This window comes from Schistocerca serialis, chromosome 1 (assembly GCF_023864345.2).
Source record: "Schistocerca serialis cubense isolate TAMUIC-IGC-003099 chromosome 1, iqSchSeri2.2, whole genome shotgun sequence".
NCBI lineage: Eukaryota > Metazoa > Arthropoda > Insecta > Orthoptera > Acrididae > Schistocerca > Schistocerca serialis.
In genome coordinates, this window is record NC_064638.1 from 487,190,802 (window position 1) to 487,214,557 (window position 23,756).

General features: G+C 53.8%; 38 non-coding genes across 38 annotated transcripts; all 38 read right to left on the bottom strand.

Moving 5' to 3' along the window:
- Positions 1-1,274: 1,274 nt before the first annotated feature.
- On the bottom strand, positions 1,275-1,356 carry Trnal-uag (transfer RNA leucine (anticodon UAG)). Its single transcript has one exon. It is a non-coding gene; the product is annotated as a tRNA-Leu (tRNA).
- A 736-nt stretch (positions 1,357-2,092) lies between these two features.
- Trnah-gug (transfer RNA histidin (anticodon GUG)) lies at positions 2,093-2,164 on the bottom strand. Its single transcript has one exon. It is a non-coding gene; the product is annotated as a tRNA-His (tRNA).
- A 380-nt stretch (positions 2,165-2,544) lies between these two features.
- Positions 2,545-2,616, bottom strand: Trnae-cuc (transfer RNA glutamic acid (anticodon CUC)). The gene has a single exon. It is a non-coding gene; the product is annotated as a tRNA-Glu (tRNA).
- Positions 2,617-3,061: 445 nt separating this feature from the next.
- Positions 3,062-3,143, bottom strand: Trnal-uag (transfer RNA leucine (anticodon UAG)). Its single transcript has one exon. It is a non-coding gene; the product is annotated as a tRNA-Leu (tRNA).
- A 736-nt stretch (positions 3,144-3,879) lies between these two features.
- Positions 3,880-3,951, bottom strand: Trnah-gug (transfer RNA histidin (anticodon GUG)). The gene has a single exon. It is a non-coding gene; the product is annotated as a tRNA-His (tRNA).
- A 380-nt stretch (positions 3,952-4,331) lies between these two features.
- On the bottom strand, positions 4,332-4,403 carry Trnae-cuc (transfer RNA glutamic acid (anticodon CUC)). Its single transcript has one exon. It is a non-coding gene; the product is annotated as a tRNA-Glu (tRNA).
- A 445-nt stretch (positions 4,404-4,848) lies between these two features.
- On the bottom strand, positions 4,849-4,930 carry Trnal-uag (transfer RNA leucine (anticodon UAG)). Its single transcript has one exon. It is a non-coding gene; the product is annotated as a tRNA-Leu (tRNA).
- A 736-nt stretch (positions 4,931-5,666) lies between these two features.
- On the bottom strand, positions 5,667-5,738 carry Trnah-gug (transfer RNA histidin (anticodon GUG)). Its single transcript has one exon. It is a non-coding gene; the product is annotated as a tRNA-His (tRNA).
- Positions 5,739-6,118: 380 nt separating this feature from the next.
- Trnae-cuc (transfer RNA glutamic acid (anticodon CUC)) lies at positions 6,119-6,190 on the bottom strand. The gene has a single exon. It is a non-coding gene; the product is annotated as a tRNA-Glu (tRNA).
- Positions 6,191-6,635: 445 nt separating this feature from the next.
- Positions 6,636-6,717, bottom strand: Trnal-uag (transfer RNA leucine (anticodon UAG)). The gene has a single exon. It is a non-coding gene; the product is annotated as a tRNA-Leu (tRNA).
- A 736-nt stretch (positions 6,718-7,453) lies between these two features.
- On the bottom strand, positions 7,454-7,525 carry Trnah-gug (transfer RNA histidin (anticodon GUG)). The gene has a single exon. It is a non-coding gene; the product is annotated as a tRNA-His (tRNA).
- A 380-nt stretch (positions 7,526-7,905) lies between these two features.
- On the bottom strand, positions 7,906-7,977 carry Trnae-cuc (transfer RNA glutamic acid (anticodon CUC)). Its single transcript has one exon. It is a non-coding gene; the product is annotated as a tRNA-Glu (tRNA).
- Positions 7,978-8,422: 445 nt separating this feature from the next.
- On the bottom strand, positions 8,423-8,504 carry Trnal-uag (transfer RNA leucine (anticodon UAG)). Its single transcript has one exon. It is a non-coding gene; the product is annotated as a tRNA-Leu (tRNA).
- A 736-nt stretch (positions 8,505-9,240) lies between these two features.
- Positions 9,241-9,312, bottom strand: Trnah-gug (transfer RNA histidin (anticodon GUG)). The gene has a single exon. It is a non-coding gene; the product is annotated as a tRNA-His (tRNA).
- A 380-nt stretch (positions 9,313-9,692) lies between these two features.
- On the bottom strand, positions 9,693-9,764 carry Trnae-cuc (transfer RNA glutamic acid (anticodon CUC)). Its single transcript has one exon. It is a non-coding gene; the product is annotated as a tRNA-Glu (tRNA).
- A 445-nt stretch (positions 9,765-10,209) lies between these two features.
- Positions 10,210-10,291, bottom strand: Trnal-uag (transfer RNA leucine (anticodon UAG)). Its single transcript has one exon. It is a non-coding gene; the product is annotated as a tRNA-Leu (tRNA).
- Positions 10,292-11,027: 736 nt separating this feature from the next.
- On the bottom strand, positions 11,028-11,099 carry Trnah-gug (transfer RNA histidin (anticodon GUG)). Its single transcript has one exon. It is a non-coding gene; the product is annotated as a tRNA-His (tRNA).
- A 380-nt stretch (positions 11,100-11,479) lies between these two features.
- Trnae-cuc (transfer RNA glutamic acid (anticodon CUC)) lies at positions 11,480-11,551 on the bottom strand. The gene has a single exon. It is a non-coding gene; the product is annotated as a tRNA-Glu (tRNA).
- A 445-nt stretch (positions 11,552-11,996) lies between these two features.
- Positions 11,997-12,078, bottom strand: Trnal-uag (transfer RNA leucine (anticodon UAG)). Its single transcript has one exon. It is a non-coding gene; the product is annotated as a tRNA-Leu (tRNA).
- Positions 12,079-12,814: 736 nt separating this feature from the next.
- Positions 12,815-12,886, bottom strand: Trnah-gug (transfer RNA histidin (anticodon GUG)). The gene has a single exon. It is a non-coding gene; the product is annotated as a tRNA-His (tRNA).
- Positions 12,887-13,266: 380 nt separating this feature from the next.
- On the bottom strand, positions 13,267-13,338 carry Trnae-cuc (transfer RNA glutamic acid (anticodon CUC)). Its single transcript has one exon. It is a non-coding gene; the product is annotated as a tRNA-Glu (tRNA).
- A 445-nt stretch (positions 13,339-13,783) lies between these two features.
- On the bottom strand, positions 13,784-13,865 carry Trnal-uag (transfer RNA leucine (anticodon UAG)). The gene has a single exon. It is a non-coding gene; the product is annotated as a tRNA-Leu (tRNA).
- A 736-nt stretch (positions 13,866-14,601) lies between these two features.
- Trnah-gug (transfer RNA histidin (anticodon GUG)) lies at positions 14,602-14,673 on the bottom strand. Its single transcript has one exon. It is a non-coding gene; the product is annotated as a tRNA-His (tRNA).
- Positions 14,674-15,053: 380 nt separating this feature from the next.
- Trnae-cuc (transfer RNA glutamic acid (anticodon CUC)) lies at positions 15,054-15,125 on the bottom strand. Its single transcript has one exon. It is a non-coding gene; the product is annotated as a tRNA-Glu (tRNA).
- Positions 15,126-15,570: 445 nt separating this feature from the next.
- Positions 15,571-15,652, bottom strand: Trnal-uag (transfer RNA leucine (anticodon UAG)). The gene has a single exon. It is a non-coding gene; the product is annotated as a tRNA-Leu (tRNA).
- Positions 15,653-16,388: 736 nt separating this feature from the next.
- Positions 16,389-16,460, bottom strand: Trnah-gug (transfer RNA histidin (anticodon GUG)). The gene has a single exon. It is a non-coding gene; the product is annotated as a tRNA-His (tRNA).
- A 380-nt stretch (positions 16,461-16,840) lies between these two features.
- Trnae-cuc (transfer RNA glutamic acid (anticodon CUC)) lies at positions 16,841-16,912 on the bottom strand. The gene has a single exon. It is a non-coding gene; the product is annotated as a tRNA-Glu (tRNA).
- A 445-nt stretch (positions 16,913-17,357) lies between these two features.
- Trnal-uag (transfer RNA leucine (anticodon UAG)) lies at positions 17,358-17,439 on the bottom strand. Its single transcript has one exon. It is a non-coding gene; the product is annotated as a tRNA-Leu (tRNA).
- A 736-nt stretch (positions 17,440-18,175) lies between these two features.
- Trnah-gug (transfer RNA histidin (anticodon GUG)) lies at positions 18,176-18,247 on the bottom strand. The gene has a single exon. It is a non-coding gene; the product is annotated as a tRNA-His (tRNA).
- A 380-nt stretch (positions 18,248-18,627) lies between these two features.
- Trnae-cuc (transfer RNA glutamic acid (anticodon CUC)) lies at positions 18,628-18,699 on the bottom strand. The gene has a single exon. It is a non-coding gene; the product is annotated as a tRNA-Glu (tRNA).
- A 445-nt stretch (positions 18,700-19,144) lies between these two features.
- Trnal-uag (transfer RNA leucine (anticodon UAG)) lies at positions 19,145-19,226 on the bottom strand. Its single transcript has one exon. It is a non-coding gene; the product is annotated as a tRNA-Leu (tRNA).
- A 736-nt stretch (positions 19,227-19,962) lies between these two features.
- On the bottom strand, positions 19,963-20,034 carry Trnah-gug (transfer RNA histidin (anticodon GUG)). Its single transcript has one exon. It is a non-coding gene; the product is annotated as a tRNA-His (tRNA).
- Positions 20,035-20,414: 380 nt separating this feature from the next.
- Positions 20,415-20,486, bottom strand: Trnae-cuc (transfer RNA glutamic acid (anticodon CUC)). Its single transcript has one exon. It is a non-coding gene; the product is annotated as a tRNA-Glu (tRNA).
- A 445-nt stretch (positions 20,487-20,931) lies between these two features.
- Trnal-uag (transfer RNA leucine (anticodon UAG)) lies at positions 20,932-21,013 on the bottom strand. Its single transcript has one exon. It is a non-coding gene; the product is annotated as a tRNA-Leu (tRNA).
- Positions 21,014-21,749: 736 nt separating this feature from the next.
- Trnah-gug (transfer RNA histidin (anticodon GUG)) lies at positions 21,750-21,821 on the bottom strand. The gene has a single exon. It is a non-coding gene; the product is annotated as a tRNA-His (tRNA).
- Positions 21,822-22,201: 380 nt separating this feature from the next.
- Positions 22,202-22,273, bottom strand: Trnae-cuc (transfer RNA glutamic acid (anticodon CUC)). Its single transcript has one exon. It is a non-coding gene; the product is annotated as a tRNA-Glu (tRNA).
- Positions 22,274-22,718: 445 nt separating this feature from the next.
- Positions 22,719-22,800, bottom strand: Trnal-uag (transfer RNA leucine (anticodon UAG)). Its single transcript has one exon. It is a non-coding gene; the product is annotated as a tRNA-Leu (tRNA).
- Positions 22,801-23,536: 736 nt separating this feature from the next.
- Trnah-gug (transfer RNA histidin (anticodon GUG)) lies at positions 23,537-23,608 on the bottom strand. Its single transcript has one exon. It is a non-coding gene; the product is annotated as a tRNA-His (tRNA).
- Between the last annotated feature and the right edge of the window lie 148 nt (positions 23,609-23,756).

Consider the following 23,756-nt stretch of genomic DNA (forward strand, 5'->3'; position numbering starts at 1 on the left):
GAATTTTTTAAAACAAAAACCCTCCGCGGACAGTCGGTACGCACGTGACCACTTTCATTGCACAAAAAACAGGTGCCAACCTGACCACTATATGTTACATGGACACGATATCCACCGATCTGCAGGTGAGATGGAATATTCTGCTTAACGTGCATTTCGACTGAACGAATACCACTGTAACATTGCAGGCGATGTTGGCTTGACCAGCGTTCAAGGCGAATGCTCTTTACATCACCATACCTTTGTAGACCCTCCTTAAGATAGACATTATCCACCTCCGGTGGAAGGTTGTAAACACGAACATTGGTATACGTGATAGAAGCATTGGAAAGCAGCACGGTACTTACAGAATCATCCCGATGCCGAAAGAGAACTTGATGACCATATTTAGAAAGAATTTTATCAACCTGAAGTGGGTCCATAAACTTAACAAAGAAAACATACAGTTCGGTATCAAAATAAGCAGTATGCACCTGATCCGAATGAACACCAAAGGTATCTACCAACCAATCATGAATCTCAAGGGAACTAGGTTGCACATGGCGGGTTGACTTGTCAAAAGTAAAACTAACTGTAGCCTGACGAGGAATAACCTGGGACGACATTTTCAAAATATGCGGTCGAAACCGCTACACACAACACACTGAAATAAGGACAGAAAGTAACACAAGGTACTAAACAACGACGGAGAAACACTCACAGAAGTTGCAACACAACACGTAAACAAAAGCTATAGTCCACTATACGTAACGCTACGGCGGAGCGGAAGACTAGGCACGTCCACACTGCACGGCGTCTAAAGCGGAACTAGCCACTAGACCACACCGGATAACGACGGCAGTGCTCTTTCCAGCGAACGCAGCAGCCACGCACGGTTAACTGACGACAACTGTAAAAAATCCACTCTCTCGCGTTATAGAACGGCGTGCTCCGGACGCATTTCGTGGAGACGAACGCCAGCAATGATGAGAGCAAAAGGTGCCTACAAATGCTGTCGTTGCACCACGCACTGTTCTACGACCATTCACCAAGCAGACGCTCACGCCTTGTTGTGCTGCTTCCTTTGCGGGCAATGAGTGCATCTGCCTTCGACACAGGAGACATTACACGCTTGGCAGCTGTGGGATTGGAACCCACGCCTCCGAAGAGAATGGTGCCTGACACCAGCGCCTTAGACCGCTCGGCCACGCTACCTACACAACACGCGCGTCACAAGAGCTGCGTCCTACCCCACGAGAACACACCGCAACGGCACAAAAATGAGACGTAAAAAGTGGCAACGGTGGGATTCGAACCCACGCCTCCGAAGAGACTGGTGCCTAAAACCAGCGCCTTAGACCGCTCGGCCACGTTACCGTTGCAGCAGCAGCGGCAAAACGTTTCCTTTGTACTACAAAGATCACTTCGAAATGGAAGTATCTTGGCATGTATTTCCACTGCTCTCCCACTGGAAGCGTCCCTTTAGGCCATCCACAGCAAGAAAAAGCCGTGCCCGCCGCATGGTAGCGACGCCACTTGTCTGTAGCTGTCGCAGTTAAGGAGACAGCGTCAAGAGACGTTTTCGTGCCGTGACCAGGTTTCGAACCTGGGCTTTCCGTAACCACTAAATTATCGTAGCTGTAACTGTCAGGCGGAGCTAGAATGCTCCATGTGTCAAACATATGTGAGCTCAAGGAGGTTACACTTGAAGAAAAAGCGGCAGGTTAACGCGATCACAGCGAAACCCCCGACAGCTACAGGACTCGAAACCGCGCCAACAGAGAGACTGGTGCCTTAAACCAGCGCCTTAAAGCGCTCGGCCACGCTACATGCGCTGCTTGGTGCGCCAGTGTTCCTAGCATTTGTACAAACAGTGCACGCCACAGCTTCCTGTTCTGCTGGGACTGGCTGCTCATCCATCGCACTTCAAACAACTGCCCTTTTCGACTACAGAGAGCAGCGGACGTCTGCGCTCTGGGAGGCGACATTACGTGTTGGGGATGAAGTGGTAGTGCAAACTGCGGCCTGCGGAACACGAGTGAAAAAAATCAAGAGAGTACTGTCATTTCGAGTACTCGTCATTGCAACGGCAGCAAGGCAAAACTTTCAAAATTGCCGTGACCAGGATTCGAACCTGGGTTATTGCGGCCACAACGCAATGTCCTAACCACTAGACGATCACGGCCATGGCCACGGAGGCGCCCGCGAAGGCAGCTGGCTGGAATGCAAGTGGCGATACCCAGCAAAGCCTAGGCCAAGGTGTACGCCACAGCAGTGTCAGACACGGTCTCCATCACATGTATACGAGCAAATGAACGTGCCTGCGCTGTCAGGACACTAACTACAGTGGTTAGCTGCATTCACCTCCGTGGCAATGTCTTGCAGTCCCCCAAGCCTCTTGACTACAGGTATGTGGCTGGATAACAAGTGGATAGACGCTTCATCTCTCTCGCCGTCAGGTGTTGCCGTGAATCATACTTAACGTAGCTTTCTGCACGCGTCAGCGTAGCGTCAGTCGAGCAAAGTCGAGACAAGTCGCATAAGAGGAGCAACAAAAACGCGCAATTCCGGTACCGGGAATCGAACCCGGGCCTCCTGGGTGAGAGCCAGGTATCCTAGCCACTAGACCACACCGGATAACGACGGCAGTGCTCTTTCCAGCGAACGCAGCAGCCACGCACGGTTAACTGACGACAACTGTAAAAAATCCACTCTCTCGCGTTATAGAACGGCGTGCTCCGGACGCATTTCGTGGAGACGAACGCCAGCAATGATGAGAGCAAAAGGTGCCTACAAATGCTGTCGTTGCACCACGCACTGTTCTACGACCATTCACCAAGCAGACGCTCACGCCTTGTTGTGCTGCTTCCTTTGCGGGCAATGAGTGCATCTGCCTTCGACACAGGAGACATTACACGCTTGGCAGCTGTGGGATTGGAACCCACGCCTCCGAAGAGAATGGTGCCTGACACCAGCGCCTTAGACCGCTCGGCCACGCTACCTACACAACACGCGCGTCACAAGAGCTGCGTCCTACCCCACGAGAACACACCGCAACGGCACAAAAATGAGACGTAAAAAGTGGCAACGGTGGGATTCGAACCCACGCCTCCGAAGAGACTGGTGCCTAAAACCAGCGCCTTAGACCGTTCGGCCACGTTACCGTTGCAGCAGCAGCGGCAAAACGTTTCCTTTGTACTACAAAGATCACTTCGAAATGGAAGTATCTTGGCATGTATTTCCACTGCTCTCCCACTGGAAGCGTCCCTTTAGGCCATCCACAGCAAGAAAAAGCCGTGCCCGCCGCATGGTAGCGACGCCACTTGTCTGTAGCTGTCGCAGTTAAGGAGACAGCGTCAAGAGACGTTTTCGTGCCGTGACCAGGTTTCGAACCTGGGCTTTCCGTAACCACTAAATTATCGTAGCTGTAACTGTCAGGCGGAGCTAGAATGCTCCATGTGTCAAACATATGTGAGCTCAAGGAGGTTACACTTGAAGAAAAAGCGGCAGGTTAACGCGATCACAGCGAAACCCCCGACAGCTACAGGACTCGAAACCGCGCCAACAGAGAGACTGGTGCCTTAAACCAGCGCCTTAAAGCGCTCGGCCACGCTACATGCGCTGCTTGGTGCGCCAGTGTTCCTAGCATTTGTACAAACAGTGCACGCCACAACTTCCTGTTCTGCTGGGACTGGCTGCTCATCCATCGCACTTCAAACAACTGCCCTTTTCGACTACAGAGAGCAGCGGACGTCTGCGCTCTGGGAGGCGACATTACGTGTTGGGGATGAAGTGGTAGTGCAAACTGCGGCCTGCGGAACACGAGTGAAAAAAATCAAGAGAGTACTGTCATTTCGAGTACTCGTCATTGCAACGGCAGCAAGGCAAAACTTTCAAAATTGCCGTGACCAGGATTCGAACCTGGGTTATTGCGGCCACAACGCAATGTCCTAACCACTAGACGATCACGGCCATGGCCACGGAGGCGCCCGCGAAGGCAGCTGGCTGGAATGCAAGTGGCGATACCCAGCAAAGCCTAGGCCAAGGTGTACGCCACAGCAGTGTCAGACACGGTCTCCATCACATGTATACGAGCAAATGAACGTGCCTGCGCTGTCAGGACACTAACTACAGTGGTTAGCTGCATTCACCTCCGTGGCAATGTCTTGCAGTCCCCCAAGCCTCTTGACTACAGGTATGTGGCTGGATAACAAGTGGATAGACGCTTCATCTCTCTCGCCGTCAGGTGTTGCCGTGAATCATACTTAACGTAGCTTTCTGCACGCGTCAGCGTAGCGTCAGTCGAGCAAAGTCGAGACAAGTCGCATAAGAGGAGCAACAAAAACGCGCAGTTCCGGTACCGGGAATCGAACCCGGGCCTCCTGGGTGAGAGCCAGGTATCCTAGCCACTAGACCACACCGGATAACGACGGCAGTGCTCTTTCCAGCGAACGCAGCAGCCACGCACGGTTAACTGACGACAACTGTAAAAAATCCACTCTCTCGCGTTATAGAACGGCGTGCTCCGGACGCATTTCGTGGAGACGAACGCCAGCAATGATGAGAGCAAAAGGTGCCTACAAATGCTGTCGTTGCACCACGCACTGTTCTACGACCATTCACCAAGCAGACGCTCACGCCTTGTTGTGCTGCTTCCTTTGCGGGCAATGAGTGCATCTGCCTTCGACACAGGAGACATTACACGCTTGGCAGCTGTGGGATTGGAACCCACGCCTCCGAAGAGAATGGTGCCTGACACCAGCGCCTTAGACCGCTCGGCCACGCTACCTACACAACACGCGCGTCACAAGAGCTGCGTCCTACCCCACGAGAACACACCGCAACGGCACAAAAATGAGACGTAAAAAGTGGCAACGGTGGGATTCGAACCCACGCCTCCGAAGAGACTGGTGCCTAAAACCAGCGCCTTAGACCGCTCGGCCACGTTACCGTTGCAGCAGCAGCGGCAAAACGTTTCCTTTGTACTACAAAGATCACTTCGAAATGGAAGTATCTTGGCATGTATTTCCACTGCTCTCCCACTGGAAGCGTCCCTTTAGGCCATCCACAGCAAGAAAAAGCCGTGCCCGCCGCATGGTAGCGACGCCACTTGTCTGTAGCTGTCGCAGTTAAGGAGACAGCGTCAAGAGACGTTTTCGTGCCGTGACCAGGTTTCGAACCTGGGCTTTCCGTAACCACTAAATTATCGTAGCTGTAACTGTCAGGCGGAGCTAGAATGCTCCATGTGTCAAACATATGTGAGCTCAAGGAGGTTACACTTGAAGAAAAAGCGGCAGGTTAACGCGATCACAGCGAAACCCCCGACAGCTACAGGACTCGAAACCGCGCCAACAGAGAGACTGGTGCCTTAAACCAGCGCCTTAAAGCGCTCGGCCACGCTACATGCGCTGCTTGGTGCGCCAGTGTTCCTAGCATTTGTACAAACAGTGCACGCCACAGCTTCCTGTTCTGCTGGGACTGGCTGCTCATCCATCGCACTTCAAACAACTGCCCTTTTCGACTACAGAGAGCAGCGGACGTCTGCGCTCTGGGAGGCGACATTACGTGTTGGGGATGAAGTGGTAGTGCAAACTGCGGCCTGCGGAACACGAGTGAAAAAAATCAAGAGAGTACTGTCATTTCGAGTACTCGTCATTGCAACGGCAGCAAGGCAAAACTTTCAAAATTGCCGTGACCAGGATTCGAACCTGGGTTATTGCGGCCACAACGCAATGTCCTAACCACTAGACGATCACGGCCATGGCCACGGAGGCGCCCGCGAAGGCAGCTGGCTGGAATGCAAGTGGCGATACCCAGCAAAGCCTAGGCCAAGGTGTACGCCACAGCAGTGTCAGACACGGTCTCCATCACATGTATACGAGCAAATGAACGTGCCTGCGCTGTCAGGACACTAACTACAGTGGTTAGCTGCATTCACCTCCGTGGCAATGTCTTGCAGTCCCCCAAGCCTCTTGACTACAGGTATGTGGCTGGATAACAAGTGGATAGACGCTTCATCTCTCTCGCCGTCAGGTGTTGCCGTGAATCATACTTAACGTAGCTTTCTGCACGCGTCAGCGTAGCGTCAGTCGAGCAAAGTCGAGACAAGTCGCATAAGAGGAGCAACAAAAACGCGCAATTCCGGTACCGGGAATCGAACCCGGGCCTCCTGGGTGAGAGCCAGGTATCCTAGCCACTAGACCACACCGGATAACGACGGCAGTGCTCTTTCCAGCGAACGCAGCAGCCACGCACGGTTAACTGACGACAACTGTAAAAAATCCACTCTCTCGCGTTATAGAACGGCGTGCTCCGGACGCATTTCGTGGAGACGAACGCCAGCAATGATGAGAGCAAAAGGTGCCTACAAATGCTGTCGTTGCACCACGCACTGTTCTACGACCATTCACCAAGCAGACGCTCACGCCTTGTTGTGCTGCTTCCTTTGCGGGCAATGAGTGCATCTGCCTTCGACACAGGAGACATTACACGCTTGGCAGCTGTGGGATTGGAACCCACGCCTCCGAAGAGAATGGTGCCTGACACCAGCGCCTTAGACCGCTCGGCCACGCTACCTACACAACACGCGCGTCACAAGAGCTGCGTCCTACCCCACGAGAACACACCGCAACGGCACAAAAATGAGACGTAAAAAGTGGCAACGGTGGGATTCGAACCCACGCCTCCGAAGAGACTGGTGCCTAAAACCAGCGCCTTAGACCGCTCGGCCACGTTACCGTTGCAGCAGCAGCGGCAAAACGTTTCCTTTGTACTACAAAGATCACTTCGAAATGGAAGTATCTTGGCATGTATTTCCACTGCTCTCCCACTGGAAGCGTCCCTTTAGGCCATCCACAGCAAGAAAAAGCCGTGCCCGCCGCATGGTAGCGACGCCACTTGTCTGTAGCTGTCGCAGTTAAGGAGACAGCGTCAAGAGACGTTTTCGTGCCGTGACCAGGTTTCGAACCTGGGCTTTCCGTAACCACTAAATTATCGTAGCTGTAACTGTCAGGCGGAGCTAGAATGCTCCATGTGTCAAACATATGTGAGCTCAAGGAGGTTACACTTGAAGAAAAAGCGGCAGGTTAACGCGATCACAGCGAAACCCCCGACAGCTACAGGACTCGAAACCGCGCCAACAGAGAGACTGGTGCCTTAAACCAGCGCCTTAAAGCGCTCGGCCACGCTACATGCGCTGCTTGGTGCGCCAGTGTTCCTAGCATTTGTACAAACAGTGCACGCCACAGCTTCCTGTTCTGCTGGGACTGGCTGCTCATCCATCGCACTTCAAACAACTGCCCTTTTCGACTACAGAGAGCAGCGGACGTCTGCGCTCTGGGAGGCGACATTACGTGTTGGGGATGAAGTGGTAGTGCAAACTGCGGCCTGCGGAACACGAGTGAAAAAAATCAAGAGAGTACTGTCATTTCGAGTACTCGTCATTGCAACGGCAGCAAGGCAAAACTTTCAAAATTGCCGTGACCAGGATTCGAACCTGGGTTATTGCGGCCACAACGCAATGTCCTAACCACTAGACGATCACGGCCATGGCCACGGAGGCGCCCGCGAAGGCAGCTGGCTGGAATGCAAGTGGCGATACCCAGCAAAGCCTAGGCCAAGGTGTACGCCACAGCAGTGTCAGACACGGTCTCCATCACATGTATACGAGCAAATGAACGTGCCTGCGCTGTCAGGACACTAACTACAGTGGTTAGCTGCATTCACCTCCGTGGCAATGTCTTGCAGTCCCCCAAGCCTCTTGACTACAGGTATGTGGCTGGATAACAAGTGGATAGACGCTTCATCTCTCTCGCCGTCAGGTGTTGCCGTGAATCATACTTAACGTAGCTTTCTGCACGCGTCAGCGTAGCGTCAGTCGAGCAAAGTCGAGACAAGTCGCATAAGAGGAGCAACAAAAACGCGCAATTCCGGTACCGGGAATCGAACCCGGGCCTCCTGGGTGAGAGCCAGGTATCCTAGCCACTAGACCACACCGGATAACGACGGCAGTGCTCTTTCCAGCGAACGCAGCAGCCACGCACGGTTAACTGACGACAACTGTAAAAAATCCACTCTCTCGCGTTATAGAACGGCGTGCTCCGGACGCATTTCGTGGAGACGAACGCCAGCAATGATGAGAGCAAAAGGTGCCTACAAATGCTGTCGTTGCACCACGCACTGTTCTACGACCATTCACCAAGCAGACGCTCACGCCTTGTTGTGCTGCTTCCTTTGCGGGCAATGAGTGCATCTGCCTTCGACACAGGAGACATTACACGCTTGGCAGCTGTGGGATTGGAACCCACGCCTCCGAAGAGAATGGTGCCTGACACCAGCGCCTTAGACCGCTCGGCCACGCTACCTACACAACACGCGCGTCACAAGAGCTGCGTCCTACCCCACGAGAACACACCGCAACGGCACAAAAATGAGACGTAAAAAGTGGCAACGGTGGGATTCGAACCCACGCCTCCGAAGAGACTGGTGCCTAAAACCAGCGCCTTAGACCGCTCGGCCACGTTACCGTTGCAGCAGCAGCGGCAAAACGTTTCCTTTGTACTACAAAGATCACTTCGAAATGGAAGTATCTTGGCATGTATTTCCACTGCTCTCCCACTGGAAGCGTCCCTTTAGGCCATCCACAGCAAGAAAAAGCCGTGCCCGCCGCATGGTAGCGACGCCACTTGTCTGTAGCTGTCGCAGTTAAGGAGACAGCGTCAAGAGACGTTTTCGTGCCGTGACCAGGTTTCGAACCTGGGCTTTCCGTAACCACTAAATTATCGTAGCTGTAACTGTCAGGCGGAGCTAGAATGCTCCATGTGTCAAACATATGTGAGCTCAAGGAGGTTACACTTGAAGAAAAAGCGGCAGGTTAACGCGATCACAGCGAAACCCCCGACAGCTACAGGACTCGAAACCGCGCCAACAGAGAGACTGGTGCCTTAAACCAGCGCCTTAAAGCGCTCGGCCACGCTACATGCGCTGCTTGGTGCGCCAGTGTTCCTAGCATTTGTACAAACAGTGCACGCCACAGCTTCCTGTTCTGCTGGGACTGGCTGCTCATCCATCGCACTTCAAACAACTGCCCTTTTCGACTACAGAGAGCAGCGGACGTCTGCGCTCTGGGAGGCGACATTACGTGTTGGGGATGAAGTGGTAGTGCAAACTGCGGCCTGCGGAACACGAGTGAAAAAAATCAAGAGAGTACTGTCATTTCGAGTACTCGTCATTGCAACGGCAGCAAGGCAAAACTTTCAAAATTGCCGTGACCAGGATTCGAACCTGGGTTATTGCGGCCACAACGCAATGTCCTAACCACTAGACGATCACGGCCATGGCCACGGAGGCGCCCGCGAAGGCAGCTGGCTGGAATGCAAGTGGCGATACCCAGCAAAGCCTAGGCCAAGGTGTACGCCACAGCAGTGTCAGACACGGTCTCCATCACATGTATACGAGCAAATGAACGTGCCTGCGCTGTCAGGACACTAACTACAGTGGTTAGCTGCATTCACCTCCGTGGCAATGTCTTGCAGTCCCCCAAGCCTCTTGACTACAGGTATGTGGCTGGATAACAAGTGGATAGACGCTTCATCTCTCTCGCCGTCAGGTGTTGCCGTGAATCATACTTAACGTAGCTTTCTGCACGCGTCAGCGTAGCGTCAGTCGAGCTAAGTCGAGACAAGTCGCATAAGAGGAGCAACAAAAACGCGCAATTCCGGTACCGGGAATCGAACCCGGGCCTCCTGGGTGAGAGCCAGGTATCCTAGCCACTAGACCACACCGGATAACGACGGCAGTGCTCTTTCCAGCGAACGCAGCAGCCACGCACGGTTAACTGACGACAACTGTAAAAAATCCACTCTCTCGCGTTATAGAACGGCGTGCTCCGGACGCATTTCGTGGAGACGAACGCCAGCAATGATGAGAGCAAAAGGTGCCTACAAATGCTGTCGTTGCACCACGCACTGTTCTACGACCATTCACCAAGCAGACGCTCACGCCTTGTTGTGCTGCTTCCTTTGCGGGCAATGAGTGCATCTGCCTTCGACACAGGAGACATTACACGCTTGGCAGCTGTGGGATTGGAACCCACGCCTCCGAAGAGAATGGTGCCTGACACCAGCGCCTTAGACCGCTCGGCCACGCTACCTACACAACACGCGCGTCACAAGAGCTGCGTCCTACCCCACGAGAACACACCGCAACGGCACAAAAATGAGACGTAAAAAGTGGCAACGGTGGGATTCGAACCCACGCCTCCGAAGAGACTGGTGCCTAAAACCAGCGCCTTAGACCGCTCGGCCACGTTACCGTTGCAGCAGCAGCGGCAAAACGTTTCCTTTGTACTACAAAGATCACTTCGAAATGGAAGTATCTTGGCATGTATTTCCACTGCTCTCCCACTGGAAGCGTCCCTTTAGGCCATCCACAGCAAGAAAAAGCCGTGCCCGCCGCATGGTAGCGACGCCACTTGTCTGTAGCTGTCGCAGTTAAGGAGACAGCGTCAAGAGACGTTTTCGTGCCGTGACCAGGTTTCGAACCTGGGCTTTCCGTAACCACTAAATTATCGTAGCTGTAACTGTCAGGCGGAGCTAGAATGCTCCATGTGTCAAACATATGTGAGCTCAAGGAGGTTACACTTGAAGAAAAAGCGGCAGGTTAACGCGATCACAGCGAAACCCCCGACAGCTACAGGACTCGAAACCGCGCCAACAGAGAGACTGGTGCCTTAAACCAGCGCCTTAAAGCGCTCGGCCACGCTACATGCGCTGCTTGGTGCGCCAGTGTTCCTAGCATTTGTACAAACAGTGCACGCCACAGCTTCCTGTTCTGCTGGGACTGGCTGCTCATCCATCGCACTTCAAACAACTGCCCTTTTCGACTACAGAGAGCAGCGGACGTCTGCGCTCTGGGAGGCGACATTACGTGTTGGGGATGAAGTGGTAGTGCAAACTGCGGCCTGCGGAACACGAGTGAAAAAAATCAAGAGAGTACTGTCATTTCGAGTACTCGTCATTGCAACGGCAGCAAGGCAAAACTTTCAAAATTGCCGTGACCAGGATTCGAACCTGGGTTATTGCGGCCACAACGCAATGTCCTAACCACTAGACGATCACGGCCATGGCCACGGAGGCGACCGCGAAGGCAGCTGGCTGGAATGCAAGTGGCGATACCCAGCAAAGCCTAGGCCAAGGTGTACGCCACAGCAGTGTCAGACACGGTCTCCATCACATGTATACGAGCAAATGAACGTGCCTGCGCTGTCAGGACACTAACTACAGTGGTTAGCTGCATTCACCTCCGTGGCAATGTCTTGCAGTCCCCCAAGCCTCTTGACTACAGGTATGTGGCTGGATAACAAGTGGATAGACGCTTCATCTCTCTCGCCGTCAGGTGTTGCCGTGAATCATACTTAACGTAGCTTTCTGCACGCGTCAGCGTAGCGTCAGTCGAGCAAAGTCGAGACAAGTCGCATAAGAGGAGCAACAAAAACGCGCAATTCCGGTACCGGGAATCGAACCCGGGCCTCCTGGGTGAGAGCCAGGTATCCTAGCCACTAGACCACACCGGATAACGACGGCAGTGCTCTTTCCAGCGAACGCAGCAGCCACGCACGGTTAACTGACGACAACTGTAAAAAATCCACTCTCTCGCGTTATAGAACGGCGTGCTCCGGACGCATTTCGTGGAGACGAACGCCAGCAATGATGAGAGCAAAAGGTGCCTACAAATGCTGTCGTTGCACCACGCACTGTTCTACGACCATTCACCAAGCAGACGCTCACGCCTTGTTGTGCTGCTTCCTTTGCGGGCAATGAGTGCATCTGCCTTCGACACAGGAGACATTACACGCTTGGCAGCTGTGGGATTGGAACCCACGCCTCCGAAGAGAATGGTGCCTGACACCAGCGCCTTAGACCGCTCGGCCACGCTACCTACACAACACGCGCGTCACAAGAGCTGCGTCCTACCCCACGAGAACACACCGCAACGGCACAAAAATGAGACGTAAAAAGTGGCAACGGTGGGATTCGAACCCACGCCTCCGAAGAGACTGGTGCCTAAAACCAGCGCCTTAGACCGCTCGGCCACGTTACCGTTGCAGCAGCAGCGGCAAAACGTTTCCTTTGTACTACAAAGATCACTTCGAAATGGAAGTATCTTGGCATGTATTTCCACTGCTCTCCCACTGGAAGCGTCCCTTTAGGCCATCCACAGCAAGAAAAAGCCGTGCCCGCCGCATGGTAGCGACGCCACTTGTCTGTAGCTGTCGCAGTTAAGGAGACAGCGTCAAGAGACGTTTTCGTGCCGTGACCAGGTTTCGAACCTGGGCTTTCCGTAACCACTAAATTATCGTAGCTGTAACTGTCAGGCGGAGCTAGAATGCTCCATGTGTCAAACATATGTGAGCTCAAGGAGGTTACACTTGAAGAAAAAGCGGCAGGTTAACGCGATCACAGCGAAACCCCCGACAGCTACAGGACTCGAAACCGCGCCAACAGAGAGACTGGTGCCTTAAACCAGCGCCTTAAAGCGCTCGGCCACGCTACATGCGCTGCTTGGTGCGCCAGTGTTCCTAGCATTTGTACAAACAGTGCACGCCACAGCTTCCTGTTCTGCTGGGACTGGCTGCTCATCCATCGCACTTCAAACAACTGCCCTTTTCGACTACAGAGAGCAGCGGACGTCTGCGCTCTGGGAGGCGACATTACGTGTTGGGGATGAAGTGGTAGTGCAAACTGCGGCCTGCGGAACACGAGTGAAAAAAATCAAGAGAGTACTGTCATTTCGAGTACTCGTCATTGCAACGGCAGCAAGGCAAAACTTTCAAAATTGCCGTGACCAGGATTCGAACCTGGGTTATTGCGGCCACAACGCAATGTCCTAACCACTAGACGATCACGGCCATGGCCACGGAGGCGACCGCGAAGGCAGCTGGCTGGAATGCAAGTGGCGATACCCAGCAAAGCCTAGGCCAAGGTGTACGCCACAGCAGTGTCAGACACGGTCTCCATCACATGTATACGAGCAAATGAACGTGCCTGCGCTGTCAGGACACTAACTACAGTGGTTAGCTGCATTCACCTCCGTGGCAATGTCTTGCAGTCCCCCAAGCCTCTTGACTACAGGTATGTGGCTGGATAACAAGTGGATAGACGCTTCATCTCTCTCGCCGTCAGGTGTTGCCGTGAATCATACTTAACGTAGCTTTCTGCACGCGTCAGCGTAGCGTCAGTCGAGCAAAGTCGAGACAAGTCGCATAAGAGGAGCAACAAAAACGCGCAATTCCGGTACCGGGAATCGAACCCGGGCCTCCTGGGTGAGAGCCAGGCATCCTAGCCACTAGACCACACCGGATAACGACGGCAGTGCTCTTTCCAGCGAACGCAGCAGCCACGCACGGTTAACTGACGACAACTGTAAAAAATCCACTCTCTCGCGTTATAGAACGGCGTGCTCCGGACGCATTTCGTGGAGACGAACGCCAGCAATGATGAGAGCAAAAGGTGCCTACAAATGCTGTCGTTGCACCACGCACTGTTCTACGACCATTCACCAAGCAGACGCTCACGCCTTGTTGTGCTGCTTCCTTTGCGGGCAATGAGTGCATCTGCCTTCGACACAGGAGACATTACACGCTTGGCAGCTGTGGGATTGGAACCCACGCCTCCGAAGAGAATGGTGCCTGACACCAGCGCCTTAGACCGCTCGGCCACGCTACCTACACAACACGCGCGTCACAAGAGCTGCGTCCTACCCCACGAGAACACACCGCAACGGCACAAAAATGAGACGTAAAAAGTGGCAACGGTGGGATTCGAACCCACGCCTCCGAAGAGACTGGTGCCTAAAACCAGCGCCTTAGACCGCTCGGCCACGTTACCGTTGCAGCAGCAGCGGCAAAACGTTTCCTTTGTACTACAAAGATCACTTCGAAATGGAAGTATCTTGGCATGTATTTCCACTGCTCTCCCACTGGAAGCGTCCCTTTAGGCCATCCACAGCAAGAAAAAGCCGTGCCCGCCGCATGGTAGCGACGCCACTTGTCTGTAGCTGTCGCAGTTAAGGAGACAGCGTCAAGAGACGTTTTCGTGCCGTGACCAGGTTTCGAACCTGGGCTTTCCGTAACCACTAAATTATCGTAGCTGTAACTGTCAGGCGGAGCTAGAATGCTCCATGTGTCAAACATATGTGAGCTCAAGGAGGTTACACTTGAAGAAAAAGCGGCAGGTTAACGCGATCACAGCGAAACCCCCGACAGCTACAGGACTCGAAACCGCGCCAACAGAGAGACTGGTGCCTTAAACCAGCGCCTTAAAGCGCTCGGCCACGCTACATGCGCTGCTTGGTGCGCCAGTGTTCCTAGCATTTGTACAAACAGTGCACGCCACAGCTTCCTGTTCTGCTGGGACTGGCTGCTCATCCATCGCACTTCAAACAACTGCCCTTTTCGACTACAGAGAGCAGCGGACGTCTGCGCTCTGGGAGGCGACATTACGTGTTGGGGATGAAGTGGTAGTGCAAACTGCGGCCTGCGGAACACGAGTGAAAAAAATCAAGAGAGTACTGTCATTTCGAGTACTCGTCATTGCAACGGCAGCAAGGCAAAACTTTCAAAATTGCCGTGACCAGGATTCGAACCTGGGTTATTGCGGCCACAACGCAATGTCCTAACCACTAGACGATCACGGCCATGGCCACGGAGGCGCCCGCGAAGGCAGCTGGCTGGAATGCAAGTGGCGATACCCAGCAAAGCCTAGGCCAAGGTGTACGCCACAGCAGTGTCAGACACGGTCTCCATCACATGTATACGAGCAAATGAACGTGCCTGCGCTGTCAGGACACTAACTACAGTGGTTAGCTGCATTCACCTCCGTGGCAATGTCTTGCAGTCCCCCAAGCCTCTTGACTACAGGTATGTGGCTGGATAACAAGTGGATAGACGCTTCATCTCTCTCGCCGTCAGGTGTTGCCGTGAATCATACTTAACGTAGCTTTCTGCACGCGTCAGCGTAGCGTCAGTCGAGCAAAGTCGAGACAAGTCGCATAAGAGGAGCAACAAAAACGCGCAATTCCGGTACCGGGAATCGAACCCGGGCCTCCTGGGTGAGAGCCAGGTATCCTAGCCACTAGACCACACCGGATAACGACGGCAGTGCTCTTTCCAGCGAACGCAGCAGCCACGCACGGTTAACTGACGACAACTGTAAAAAATCCACTCTCTCGCGTTATAGAACGGCGTGCTCCGGACGCATTTCGTGGAGACGAACGCCAGCAATGATGAGAGCAAAAGGTGCCTACAAATGCTGTCGTTGCACCACGCACTGTTCTACGACCATTCACCAAGCAGACGCTCACGCCTTGTTGTGCTGCTTCCTTTGCGGGCAATGAGTGCATCTGCCTTCGACACAGGAGACATTACACGCTTGGCAGCTGTGGGATTGGAACCCACGCCTCCGAAGAGAATGGTGCCTGACACCAGCGCCTTAGACCGCTCGGCCACGCTACCTACACAACACGCGCGTCACAAGAGCTGCGTCCTACCCCACGAGAACACACCGCAACGGCACAAAAATGAGACGTAAAAAGTGGCAACGGTGGGATTCGAACCCACGCCTCCGAAGAGACTGGTGCCTAAAACCAGCGCCTTAGACCGCTCGGCCACGTTACCGTTGCAGCAGCAGCGGCAAAACGTTTCCTTTGTACTACAAAGATCACTTCGAAATGGAAGTATCTTGGCATGTATTTCCACTGCTCTCCCACTGGAAGCGTCCCTTTAGGCCATCCACAGCAAGAAAAAGCCGTGCCCGCCGCATGGTAGCGACGCCACTTGTCTGTAGCTGTCGCAGTTAAGGAGACAGCGTCAAGAGACGTTTTCGTGCCGTGACCAGGTTTCGAACCTGGGCTTTCCGTAACCACTAAATTATCGTAGCTGTAACTGTCAGGCGGAGCTAGAATGCTCCATGTGTCAAACATATGTGAGCTCAAGGAGGTTACACTTGAAGAAAAAGCGGCAGGTTAACGCGATCACAGCGAAACCCCCGACAGCTACAGGACTCGAAACCGCGCCAACAGAGAGACTGGTGCCTTAAACCAGCGCCTTAAAGCGCTCGGCCACGCTACATGCGCTGCTTGGTGCGCCAGTGTTCCTAGCATTTGTACAAACAGTGCACGCCACAGCTTCCTGTTCTGCTGGGACTGGCTGCTCATCCATCGCACTTCAAACAACTGCCCTTTTCGACTACAGAGAGCAGCGGACGTCTGCGCTCTGGGAGGCGACATTACGTGTTGGGGATGAAGTGGTAGTGCAAACTGCGGCCTGCGGAACACGAGTGAAAAAAATCAAGAGAGTACTGTCATTTCGAGTACTCGTCATTGCAACAGCAGCAAGGCAAAACTTTCAAAATTGCCGTGACCAGGATTCGAACCTGGGTTATTGCGGCCACAACGCAATGTCCTAACCACTAGACGATCACGGCCATGGCCACGGAGGCGCCCGCGAAGGCAGCTGGCTGGAATGCAAGTGGCGATACCCAGCAAAGCCTAGGCCAAGGTGTACGCCACAGCAGTGTCAGACACGGTCTCCATCACATGTATACGAGCAAATGAACGTGCCTGCGCTGTCAGGACACTAACTACAGTGGTTAGCTGCATTCACCTCCGTGGCAATGTCTTGCAGTCCCCCAAGCCTCTTGACTACAGGTATGTGGCTGGATAACAAGTGGATAGACGCTTCATCTCTCTCGCCGTCAGGTGTTGCCGTGAATCATACTTAACGTAGCTTTCTGCACGCGTCAGCGTAGCGTCAGTCGAGCAAAGTCGAGACAAGTCGCATAAGAGGAGCAACAAAAACGCGCAATTCCGGTACCGGGAATCGAACCCGGGCCTCCTGGGTGAGAGCCAGGTATCCTAGCCACTAGACCACACCGGATAACGACGGCAGTGCTCTTTCCAGCGAACGCAGCAGCCACGCACGGTTAACTGACGACAACTGTAAAAAATCCACTCTCTCGCGTTATAGAACGGCGTGCCCCGGACGCATTTCGTGGAGACGAACGCCAGCAATGATGAGAGCAAAAGGTGCCTACAAATGCTGTCGTTGCACCACGCACTGTTCTACGACCATTCACCAAGCAGACGCTCACGCCTTGTTGTGCTGCTTCCTTTGCGGGCAATGAGTGCATCTGCCTTCGACACAGGAGACATTACACGCTTGGCAGCTGTGGGATTGGAACCCACGCCTCCGAAGAGAATGGTGCCTGACACCAGCGCCTTAGACCGCTCGGCCACGCTACCTACACAACACGCGCGTCACAAGAGCTGCGTCCTACCCCACGAGAACACACCGCAACGGCACAAAAATGAGACGTAAAAAGTGGCAACGGTGGGATTCGAACCCACGCCTCCGAAGAGACTGGTGCCTAAAACCAGCGCCTTAGACCGCTCGGCCACGTTACCGTTGCAGCAGCAGCGGCAAAACGTTTCCTTTGTACTACAAAGATCACTTCGAAATGGAAGTATCTTGGCATGTATTTCCACTGCTCTCCCACTGGAAGCGTCCCTTTAGGCCATCCACAGCAAGAAAAAGCCGTGCCCGCCGCATGGTAGCGACGCCACTTGTCTGTAGCTGTCGCAGTTAAGGAGACAGCGTCAAGAGACGTTTTCGTGCCGTGACCAGGTTTCGAACCTGGGCTTTCCGTAACCACTAAATTATCGTAGCTGTAACTGTCAGGCGGAGCTAGAATGCTCCATGTGTCAAACATATGTGAGCTCAAGGAGGTTACACTTGAAGAAAAAGCGGCAGGTTAACGCGATCACAGCGAAACCCCCGACAGCTACAGGACTCGAAACCGCGCCAACAGAGAGACTGGTGCCTTAAACCAGCGCCTTAAAGCGCTCGGCCACGCTACATGCGCTGCTTGGTGCGCCAGTGTTCCTAGCATTTGTACAAACAGTGCACGCCACAGCTTCCTGTTCTGCTGGGACTGGCTGCTCATCCATCGCACTTCAAACAACTGCCCTTTTCGACTACAGAGAGCAGCGGACGTCTGCGCTCTGGGAGGCGACATTACGTGTTGGGGATGAAGTGGTAGTGCAAACTGCGGCCTGCGGAACACGAGTGAAAAAAATCAAGAGAGTACTGTCATTTCGAGTACTCGTCATTGCAACAGCAGCAAGGCAAAACTTTCAAAATTGCCGTGACCAGGATTCGAACCTGGGTTATTGCGGCCACAACGCAATGTCCTAACCACTAGACGATCACGGCCATGGCCACGGAGGCGCCCGCGAAGGCAGCTGGCTGGAATGCAAGTGGCGATACCCAGCAAAGCCTAGGCCAAGGTGTACGCCACAGCAGTGTCAGACACGGTCTCCATCACATGTATACGAGCAAATGAACGTGCCTGCGCTGTCAGGACACTAACTACAGTGGTTAGCTGCATTCACCTCCGTGGCAATGTCTTGCAGTCCCCCAAGCCTCTTGACTACAGGTATGTGGCTGGATAACAAGTGGATAGACGCTTCATCTCTCTCGCCGTCAGGTGTTGCCGTGAATCATACTTAACGTAGCTTTCTGCACGCGTCAGCGTAGCGTCAGTCGAGCAAAGTCGAGACAAGTCGCATAAGAGGAGCAACAAAAACGCGCAATTCCGGTACCGGGAATCGAACCCGGGCCTCCTGGGTGAGAGCCAGGTATCCTAGCCACTAGACCACACCGGATAACGACGGCAGTGCTCTTTCCAGCGAACGCAGCAGCCACGCACGGTTAACTGACGACAACTGTAAAAAATCCACTCTCTCGCGTTATAGAACGGCGTGCTCCGGACGCATTTCGTGGAGACGAACGCCAGCAATGATGAGAGCAAAAGGTGCCTACAAATGCTGTCGTTGCACCACGCACTGTTCTACGACCATTCACCAAGCAGACGCTCACGCCTTGTTGTGCTGCTTCCTTTGCGGGCAATGAGTGCATCTGCCTTCGACACAGGAGACATTACACGCTTGGCAGCTGTGGGATTGGAACCCACGCCTCCGAAGAGAATGGTGCCTGACACCAGCGCCTTAGACCGCTCGGCCACGCTACCTACACAACACGCGCGTCACAAGAGCTGCGTCCTACCCCACGAGAACACACCGCAACGGCACAAAAATGAGACGTAAAAAGTGGCAACGGTGGGATTCGAACCCACGCCTCCGAAGAGACTGGTGCCTAAAACCAGCGCCTTAGACCGCTCGGCCACGTTACCGTTGCAGCAGCAGCGGCAAAACGTTTCCTTTGTACTACAAAGATCACTTCGAAATGGAAGTATCTTGGCATGTATTTCCACTGCTCTCCCACTGGAAGCGTCCCTTTAGGCCATCCACAGCAAGAAAAAGCCGTGCCCGCCGCATGGTAGCGACGCCACTTGTCTGTAGCTGTCGCAGTTAAGGAGACAGCGTCAAGAGACGTTTTCGTGCCGTGACCAGGTTTCGAACCTGGGCTTTCCGTAACCACTAAATTATCGTAGCTGTAACTGTCAGGCGGAGCTAGAATGCTCCATGTGTCAAACATATGTGAGCTCAAGGAGGTTACACTTGAAGAAAAAGCGGCAGGTTAACGCGATCACAGCGAAACCCCCGACAGCTACAGGACTCGAAACCGCGCCAACAGAGAGACTGGTGCCTTAAACCAGCGCCTTAAAGCGCTCGGCCACGCTACATGCGCTGCTTGGTGCGCCAGTGTTCCTAGCATTTGTACAAACAGTGCACGCCACAGCTTCCTGTTCTGCTGGGACTGGCTGCTCATCCATCGCACTTCAAACAACTGCCCTTTTCGACTACAGAGAGCAGCGGACGTCTGCGCTCTGGGAGGCGACATTACGTGTTGGGGATGAAGTGGTAGTGCAAACTGCGGCCTGCGGAACACGAGTGAAAAAAATCAAGAGAGTACTGTCATTTCGAGTACTCGTCATTGCAACGGCAGCAAGGCAAAACTTTCAAAATTGCCGTGACCAGGATTCGAACCTGGGTTATTGCGGCCACAACGCAATGTCCTAACCACTAGACGATCACGGCCATGGCCACGGAGGCGCCCGCGAAGGCAGCTGGCTGGAATGCAAGTGGCGATACCCAGCAAAGCCTAGGCCAAGGTGTACGCCACAGCAGTGTCAGACACGGTCTCCATCACATGTATACGAGCAAATGAACGTGCCTGCGCTGTCAGGACACTAACTACAGTGGTTAGCTGCATTCACCTCCGTGGCAATGTCTTGCAGTCCCCCAAGCCTCTTGACTACAGGTATGTGGCTGGATAACAAGTGGATAGACGCTTCATCTCTCTCGCCGTCAGGTGTTGCCGTGAATCATACTTAACGTAGCTTTCTGCACGCGTCAGCGTAGCGTCAGTCGAGCAAAGTCGAGACAAGTCGCATAAGAGGAGCAACAAAAACGCGCAATTCCGGTACCGGGAATCGAACCCGGGCCTCCTGGGTGAGAGCCAGGTATCCTAGCCACTAGACCACACCGGATAACGACGGCAGTGCTCTTTCCAGCGAACGCAGCAGCCACGCACGGTTAACTGACGACAACTGTAAAAAATCCACTCTCTCGCGTTATAGAACGGCGTGCTCCGGACGCATTTCGTGGAGACGAACGCCAGCAATGATGAGAGCAAAAGGTGCCTACAAATGCTGTCGTTGCACCACGCACTGTTCTACGACCATTCACCAAGCAGACGCTCACGCCTTGTTGTGCTGCTTCCTTTGCGGGCAATGAGTGCATCTGCCTTCGACACAGGAGACATTACACGCTTGGCAGCTGTGGGATTGGAACCCACGCCTCCGAAGAGAATGGTGCCTGACACCAGCGCCTTAGACCGCTCGGCCACGCTACCTACACAACACGCGCGTCACAAGAGCTGCGTCCTACCCCACGAGAACACACCGCAACGGCACAAAAATGAGACGTAAAAAGTGGCAACGGTGGGATTCGAACCCACGCCTCCGAAGAGACTGGTGCCTAAAACCAGCGCCTTAGACCGCTCGGCCACGTTACCGTTGCAGCAGCAGCGGCAAAACGTTTCCTTTGTACTACAAAGATCACTTCGAAATGGAAGTATCTTGGCATGTATTTCCACTGCTCTCCCACTGGAAGCGTCCCTTTAGGCCATCCACAGCAAGAAAAAGCCGTGCCCGCCGCATGGTAGCGACGCCACTTGTCTGTAGCTGTCGCAGTTAAGGAGACAGCGTCAAGAGACGTTTTCGTGCCGTGACCAGGTTTCGAACCTGGGCTTTCCGTAACCACTAAATTATCGTAGCTGTAACTGTCAGGCGGAGCTAGAATGCTCCATGTGTCAAACATATGTGAGCTCAAGGAGGTTACACTTGAAGAAAAAGCGGCAGGTTAACGCGATCACAGCGAAACCCCCGACAGCTACAGGACTCGAAACCGCGCCAACAGAGAGACTGGTGCCTTAAACCAGCGCCTTAAAGCGCTCGGCCACGCTACATGCGCTGCTTGGTGCGCCAGTGTTCCTAGCATTTGTACAAACAGTGCACGCCACAGCTTCCTGTTCTGCTGGGACTGGCTGCTCATCCATCGCACTTCAAACAACTGCCCTTTTCGACTACAGAGAGCAGCGGACGTCTGCGCTCTGGGAGGCGACATTACGTGTTGGGGATGAAGTGGTAGTGCAAACTGCGGCCTGCGGAACACGAGTGAAAAAAATCAAGAGAGTACTGTCATTTCGAGTACTCGTCATTGCAACGGCAGCAAGGCAAAACTTTCAAAATTGCCGTGACCAGGATTCGAACCTGGGTTATTGCGGCCACAACGCAATGTCCTAACCACTAGACGATCACGGCCATGGCCACGGAGGCGCCCGCGAAGGCAGCTGGCTGGAATGCAAGTGGCGATACCCAGCAAAGCCTAGGCCAAGGTGTACGCCACAGCAGTGTCAGACACGGTCTCCATCACATGTATACGAGCAAATGAACGTGCCTGCGCTGTCAGGACACTAACTACAGTGGTTAGCTGCATTCACCTCCGTGGCAATGTCTTGCAGTCCCCCAAGCCTCTTGACTACAGGTATGTGGCTGGATAACAAGTGGATAGACGCTTCATCTCTCTCGCCGTCAGGTGTTGCCGTGAATCATACTTAACGTAGCTTTCTGCACGCGTCAGCGTAGCGTCAGTCGAGCAAAGTCGAGACAAGTCGCATAAGAGGAGCAACAAAAACGCGCAATTCCGGTACCGGGAATCGAACCCGGGCCTCCTGGGTGAGAGCCAGGTATCCTAGCCACTAGACCACACCGGATAACGACGGCAGTGCTCTTTCCAGCGAACGCAGCAGCCACGCACGGTTAACTGACGACAACTGTAAAAAATCCACTCTCTCGCGTTATAGAACGGCGTGCTCCGGACGCATTTCGTGGAGACGAACGCCAGCAATGATGAGAGCAAAAGGTGCCTACAAATGCTGTCGTTGCACCACGCACTGTTCTACGACCATTCACCAAGCAGACGCTCACGCCTTGTTGTGCTGCTTCCTTTGCGGGCAATGAGTGCATCTGCCTTCGACACAGGAGACATTACACGCTTGGCAGCTGTGGGATTGGAACCCACGCCTCCGAAGAGAATGGTGCCTGACACCAGCGCCTTAGACCGCTCGGCCACGCTACCTACACAACACGCGCGTCACAAGAGCTGCGTCCTACCCCACGAGAACACACCGCAACGGCACAAAAATGAGACGTAAAAAGTGGCAACGGTGGGATTCGAACCCACGCCTCCGAAGAGACTGGTGCCTAAAACCAGCGCCTTAGACCGCTCGGCCACGTTACCGTTGCAGCAGCAGCGGCAAAACGTTTCCTTTGTACTACAAAGATCACTTCGAAATGGAAGTATCTTGGCATGTATTTCCACTGCTCTCCCACTGGAAGCGTCCCTTTAGGCCATCCACAGCAAGAAAAAGCCGTGCCCGCCGCATGGTAGCGACGCCACTTGTCTGTAGCTGTCGCAGTTAAGGAGACAGCGTCAAGAGACGTTTTCGTGCCGTGACCAGGTTTCGAACCTGGGCTTTCCGTAACCACTAAATTATCGTAGCTGTAACTGTCAGGCGGAGCTAGAATGCTCCATGTGTCAAACATATGTGAGCTCAAGGAGGTTACACTTGAAGAAAAAGCGGCAGGTTAACGCGATCACAGCGAAACCCCCGACAGCTACAGGACTCGAAACCGCGCCAACAGAGAGACTGGTGCCTTAAACCAGCGCCTTAAAGCGCTCGGCCACGCTACATGCGCTGCTTGGTGCGCCAGTGTTCCTAGCATTTGTACAAACAGTGCACGCCACAGCTTCCTGTTCTGCTGGGACTGGCTGCTCATCCATCGCACTTCAAACAACTGCCCTTTTCGACTACAGAGAGCAGCGGACGTCTGCGCTCTGGGAGGCGACATTACGTGTTGGGGATGAAGTGGTAGTGCAAACTGCGGCCTGCGGAACACGAGTGAAAAAAATCAAGAGAGTACTGTCATTTCGAGTACTCGTCATTGCAACGGCAGCAAGGCAAAACTTTCAAAATTGCCGTGACCAGGATTCGAACCTGGGTTATTGCGGCCACAACGCAATGTCCTAACCACTAGACGATCACGGCCATGGCCACGGAGGCGCCCGCGAAGGCAGCTGGCTGGAATGCAAGTGGCGATACCCAGCAAAGCCTAGGCCAAGGTGTACGCCACAGCAGTGTCAGACACGGTCTCCATCACATGTATACGAGCAAATGAACGTGCCTGCGCTGTCAG